Source organism: Rhinopithecus bieti, unplaced genomic scaffold (genome assembly GCF_001698545.2).
Source record: "Rhinopithecus bieti isolate Rb0 unplaced genomic scaffold, ASM169854v2 scaffold_19939, whole genome shotgun sequence".
Lineage (NCBI taxonomy): Eukaryota > Metazoa > Chordata > Mammalia > Primates > Cercopithecidae > Rhinopithecus > Rhinopithecus bieti.
Genome location: NW_016810019.1, coordinates 3,877,108 through 3,883,119, shown reverse-complemented (window position 1 = coordinate 3,883,119; position 6,012 = coordinate 3,877,108). Strand labels below are relative to the sequence as shown.

Below are 6,012 nucleotides of genomic sequence, written 5' to 3'. Positions count from 1 at the left end.
CGCCCCCACCACCCCCAAGAGAGCAGTCCTGCCCACAGATGATTAAATGCCAGGTTCTGAGGCCTAAGTAAACTAACTTAACTTTACCTTCCCTTGTTATCTAACCTAAGCTCTTAAGAGAATTCAGCTGCCTTCAGCCAAATTTTCTTTCGAAGCTTTGCAAACCCCTGGCCTTCCAAGAAGGTTTGCATCTTTCTACGATTTTTCCTACCACCCTGACCGATCTCCTACAGCTCTGTTGCCTAGGCTGGAGCGCAGTGGTGCTATCTCTGCTCACTGCAACCTCCACCTCCTGGGTTCAAGCGACTCTCCTGCCTCAGCCTCCCGAGTAGTTGGGATTACAGGCACCTGCCACCATGCCCAGCTAATTTCTGTATTTTTAATAGAGACAGGGTTTCACCATGTTGGCCAGGCTGGTCTTGAACTCCTGACCTCATGTGATCCACCTGCCTTGGCCTCCAAAGTGCTGGGATTTACAGGCATGAACCACTGCACCCGGACATGAAAATTATTTAATTCAGAAACATAATGGTACGATAGCATCATCTTTTTTTTAAACCAAGTTATTTTCATGTTAACACCTAACCAAGGACAAGCATTTGAGGGTATGAAGGGTAGAAAAGTAATGTAGGCAATTCTGAAAAAGGACATATTACTTGAGAAGGGAATGGAAGAGGGAGCTGCCTCTAGTAGCATGGTAATGATGGTAGCGAGTGTTATTCAGGGAAGTGGAAACAGAGTGACAAAAATATTTACCTTCATTGGCCCAACAATCTAAAAAATAAGAATTAATTACACCTCTCTCTTCCACTGTTAAGGCCATCAGCCACCCCATTGCCACCGCCCTGGGGTGGGAGGGTGACCTGAAGCTGTACCAGCACTATCAACACAATAGAGCATTCAGTCACCGATGACTTTTGGACCAGACGGGGGCACGCACAGTGTCTTTGCGAGTAGCTATTGTGGCAACTTCATTCCAAGCCTAACCAATCAACTTCTGAATAAACACCGGCAACACCAACTGTCTGTCCACTGATGATGGCTATAGGATAGGGTGTACTTATATTGAGGGAAGAATAAGCAAGGAACAAGACCATTTCCCAGCTCCTTTCTGTTGGAGGGGTGGAGTGGTGAGGATTATGGACATGACATAGATTTTTAGAAGGTCAGATTAGTGGTTCTGTGAGGATCTGTCCCATTTAAGCCCTAGCTAACCTTTAAGTAAAACGAGTTTACATACTACGCTCCCTAAGAAAAAACTTTGGAAAGCCTCCTTTTGAACTGTATTAATTACAAAATCAACAGCTGCCCAGGGTGAGAAGCTGATCATTGCAACTGTTTCTTCTATCCCCTGAACATACAAGGACAATGGTCTAATCTAGAGACACAGATATAAAGGTAAAGCTTTTAAAAAAAAATCATGATTTCCACGTGCCTGTTCCCTGATAGCACATAAGCAACTACTTTTATCAATGTAGCATAGTAACTACTGATTACTAATCAAAAAGCAGTCTATGTTCCTTAAACACAGGCTTCCCATGATTCTACAGTTCACGCACAATAATATTTCTCTACAAGTTACATATATTCTTCTCTGTTGATCCATGGAAAACTAATTCTACAAAATAGGGATATATTAACACAGTTTCTTATGTACATGAATATATATAGATATGATACATATGCAACAACACAAAACCCAAGTAAATTTAACTATCATCCTCAATTTAACAGAATTGTTGAAAACCTGGAATTTTCTACAATCAAGCTATAATAGTTATTGACTTTCCTATGGGTTAAAGAAAAGATGCTTATTTAGAGGTTTAATTATAGACCTACACAAAATAAATACCCTTATAATTTATCTCTCATTCCAGTTTTCAACTTTTTCATCTAAGTTCATAATTACCGTTTATTTAAGTGCACAGTTGTTGTAAATCTGGCCTTTATTCTCAACAGCTTTTGCCAGCTAATAAGAGATTTAGATAAGATTAAAGAAGATGAACATAGAGGGCAAATGAAGGGTAAAACTAGTGTCTGCCAATCACTGAACAGATAAGACTTGGATGTCTTCAACTTGGCTTTCTAGCACATACTATAATTATGCCACTCCGAGGCTGGCATTAACGCTTCTAATACATAACAAAAGAGTAATTAACGTTTTAAAAGTAACCAAATTCTTTAAAAAGCAACACAGGAAAAAAGATCCCAAACTAACCAAGTCGAAGGTTTACAGAAATTAAATAAAGCTATTACGATGGAAAAACAAAGACTATATCTTAAAATACAAAAGCACAGTTCTCTGTGCTGATATTCACAAATTATTTCAAAGCTTACACACAAATAAACAAACTCCACCCCGACGAAAAGATTAAACGTCCTGCCTGGCGCCTGCAGTGGAAGCAGGCGGTGACACGGTCGGGGAAACTCTCTCCCTGCGGGTCAAGCCTCGGGAATCGAAGGGCCGGGGAGGCGGGGCCCCACCGAAAAGCTGGAAAGTAACTTTTGTCTTCACCATTATTTCACTTAGTGGGTTGTCTTTCTGAATAAATTAAGTCCGATAACTTTGGCTTCCCTCTTTGAGAATTCCGTTACCATTAGAACAAATGTCTGTGTCTTTTAAACGATTATCTAAACATAATTGCATACAGCTCTTTCCTTGTAGGGTTGAGATTACTAACCACTAAAAACCAGTTTTATTGCTCTCGACACCGCACTCTTGACCTGTCCCTAAATTAAAACGTATTATTTGCAGAAAAGGGACAGGTTTCGTCACACGCTTTCTGATCCCACTCTGCAAACCAGGGCCCTTAAAAGGCTCCGGGGACCGCGTGGTGGAAGAAGGTGGCGTCCCCCGGCTCCTGCAGTCCGGCGCCGTCGGGGGAACGCGGGTGTGCGGGATACTACTTTCATCTGAGCGTCCTTTGGGATGCACCAGCGAGGGCTGAAGTCGGACCTAGTTCCCGTTTTTCTCCCTTCTTTTAGATTTTGCAACAGTTCTGAACTCAATTCCGCGTCCTCCCTGAGACCCAATCCTGCCTCTTTGTCCTAAAAGCAGTTTCCACCGCCAGCCCAAGCAGCAGGGGAGAGGAGGAGGGCGCAGAGGTGGGAGGCCCCGGAGGAGAGGTTCGGCTAGGGGGTCTCTCAGGCTAAGGGACGCCCCGCCGTCATCCTCCCACGACAGGCCGGCCCCCGCGGTCCAGGAGGCGGGAAGCGGTCCGGAGGTCTGGGAGACACCCACTGCCTTCCCTCGGGCGGACCACTCCCGCCCGCTCCGCCCCTCTGGGGACCCTCCTCCCTCCAGTACTTCTCCTACCGGCGTCAGGGACCCGTCTCCCGGCGGAGATTGGCCCTGGTAGCACAGGGCGCCGAGGGGACATGCCTGGCCAGCCTCGCAAGTCGGGCTCGGGCTGGGTCGGACAGAGGGTGGTGGCCCCGCAGCCCGCTCGGGATTACCTGCACGCAGCGGCCACTTACCTAGTTCGCTCACTTGGGAAGCTTCGGCGTCTTGTGTGTTTCATCTCCTAGGAAACGGCGGGGGCAGCAGGCGGTCCTACGGCCCGCCCAGAGAGGGCGTGGCCTCGCGGGAAATCCCCGCCAATCCCACAGGCCCCGCCTTCTCCGGCGGGGGCTTCAGGGAGCAGGGGAACCGTCGGCTGAGCTGCAGCAAGTGTGCCATTTAGACTTGGGGTTTAGAGGAGTTGATTACCTTTTCAGTCAGTTCTTTCTCAGAAGTTGGTTTGTTTACCCTTTATTTTGTTTTGGTTTTGTTACGATTCATTCTACAAAGTCTTAATTAATTAAAATGTTTCCCAGACCGGGCAGAGCAAGAGAAGGACGTCTGTTTGCCTCTTACTTGCACTTGTTTATGCCTGGGGAAAAACTGTTCTCGTATGCAGTTCCTTATATTGGTCAATTCCTCGGGTATGTATTATCGCTTGGGCTGCACTTCTAAGTTTGTTTCCATTCATTCATTCAGAGAACCTGCCTAGTATCAGCCACAGGGTTAGATAGTGGTAATTCGAAGAAAAATGAATAAATGTGTGAATAAATGGATAAATTTATTTATAGAATTTAGAGAGGAGGAGACACTTGCGTTACTGCAAATAGTTCAGATTGGCTGGCAAAAAGGGTCTATGAAACAGAAACATAAGGGATGAAGCAGTGGTGCAGCCAGTTAGTAATTATTAGGTGTCAGGCTGTGGGCTTGGGACCAAGAATAGTGCCAAGGTAGACACGATAGACATGCTTGTGGCCCTCACAGCTTAAAGTGAAGTAGGCTTTCTCGAGTATGTTTATGGCAGCACAATTCACAATTGCAATGATGTGGAACCAACCTAAGTGCCCATTGACTAATGAGTGGATAAAGAAAATGTGGTGTATATACACCATGGGATGCTACTCAGCCACAAAAAAAGAATGAAATAATGTCTTCTACAACAACTTGGAAGAGTGGGAGGTCATTATTCTATGCGAAGTTATACAGGAGTGGAAAACCAAAAACTATATGTTCTCACTTGTAAGCAAAAGCTAAGCTATGAGTATGCAAAGACATACAGAGTGAAATAACAGACTTTGGAGACTCAGAAAGGGGAGGATGGGAGAGGAGATAGGGATAAAAAAAACTATGCACTAGGTACAATATACACTACTCGGATGATGGGTGCATGAAAATCTCAGAATTCACCACTATATAATTCATCTATGTAACAAAAAACTACTTGTACCCCAAGAGCTATTGAAATAAAAATTTAAAAACAGGCTGGGCTCAGTGGCTCATGTCTGTAATTCCAGCATTTTGGGAGGCTGAGGTGGGTGGATTACCTGAGGTCAGGAGTTCAAGAACAGCCTGGCCAACATGGTGAAACCCCATCTCTACTAAAAGTACAAAAAACATCTGGGTGTGGTGGCACGTGCCTGTAATCCCAGCTACTCAGGAGGCTGAGGCAGGAGAATCACTTGAACCCAGGAGACAGAGATTGCAGTGAGCTGAGATCATACCACTGCACTCCAGCCTGGGTGACTGAGCAAGACTCTATCTCAAAATAATAATGATAATAATAAATGGCCGGCGCAGTGGCTCATGCCAGCACTTTGGGAGGCTGAGGCAGGCGGATCACCTGAGGTCGGGAGTTTGAGACCAGTCTGACCAACGTGGAGAAACCCCATCTCTACTGAAAATACAAAAAATTAGCCAGGTGTGGTGGCGCATGCCTGTAATCCCAGCTACTCAGGAGGTTGAGGTAGGAGAATAACTTGAACCCAGGAGGCAGAGGTTGCAGTGAGCTGAGATCACACCATTGCACTCCAGCCTGGGCAGCAAGAGTGAAACTCCATCTCAAAAATAATAATAATAAATAAAAGATTCATTGCTCTCCAATAAATGAGTGAAGTAGGCAGGCAAAGTAAAAAGCATAAGTTTGATAGGTCCTAGCGGCTTTATACACCCAGTTATGAAGCCTAAGCTTTAACATGTGTCAATGAGGAAAACCGGTGAAGAATCTCTCACAGAAGAGTGACATGCTCACATTTGCATTTTAGGAAGATCCCAAGAGCAGCAGTGGGTAGGGTGGATTTGAGCTGCGAGTCTGGAGGCAAGAGAAAGATTGGGAGTCTACTGCAACTGATTGGGAAGAAATGATGAGGTTCCAACTCTAGTAGTGATGATGGAAATAGGACAGAGAAAGAATTCAAGGGATGTTTAGGAGTTAAAATTGGCAGGACCATCAGCCTTGGATGAATGGTGGATAGTGGCATCCATGACCAAGGTGGAGAATAATGGAGGAGGAGCTGATTTAGGGATGGAGGATGTGAAAGATAACAAGCCTGGTTTTGAAATTTTCAAATTGAGGAAAATCCTAATGCAGATTACAAGAAGGGAGTTTGAAATATAGATTTGTGACTTAGGGTTCTTTTAGAGCTAGAAATGCAGATATGTTGGGATACTGTGGATGAAATCACGGATATAGATGAAATAAACTGTAAGAAGAGAAAAGGGGTGGGATTCTGGAA

At 44.9% G+C, this 6,012-nt stretch overlaps 1 protein-coding gene across 6 annotated transcripts in view; it reads right to left on the bottom strand.

The window, feature by feature from the left end:
- MAK (male germ cell associated kinase) overlaps positions 1–3,536 on the bottom strand; it is a 75,973-nt gene extending 72,437 nt beyond the window's left edge. For all 6 annotated transcript variants that reach the window (XM_017891145.1, XM_017891148.1, XM_017891146.1 and 3 more), the window contains exon 1: positions 3,478–3,536. The gene's annotated coding sequence lies outside the window, so the exon portion shown is untranslated. The remainder of the gene's footprint in view (positions 1–3,477) is intronic.
- Between the last annotated feature and the right edge of the window lie 2,476 nt (positions 3,537–6,012).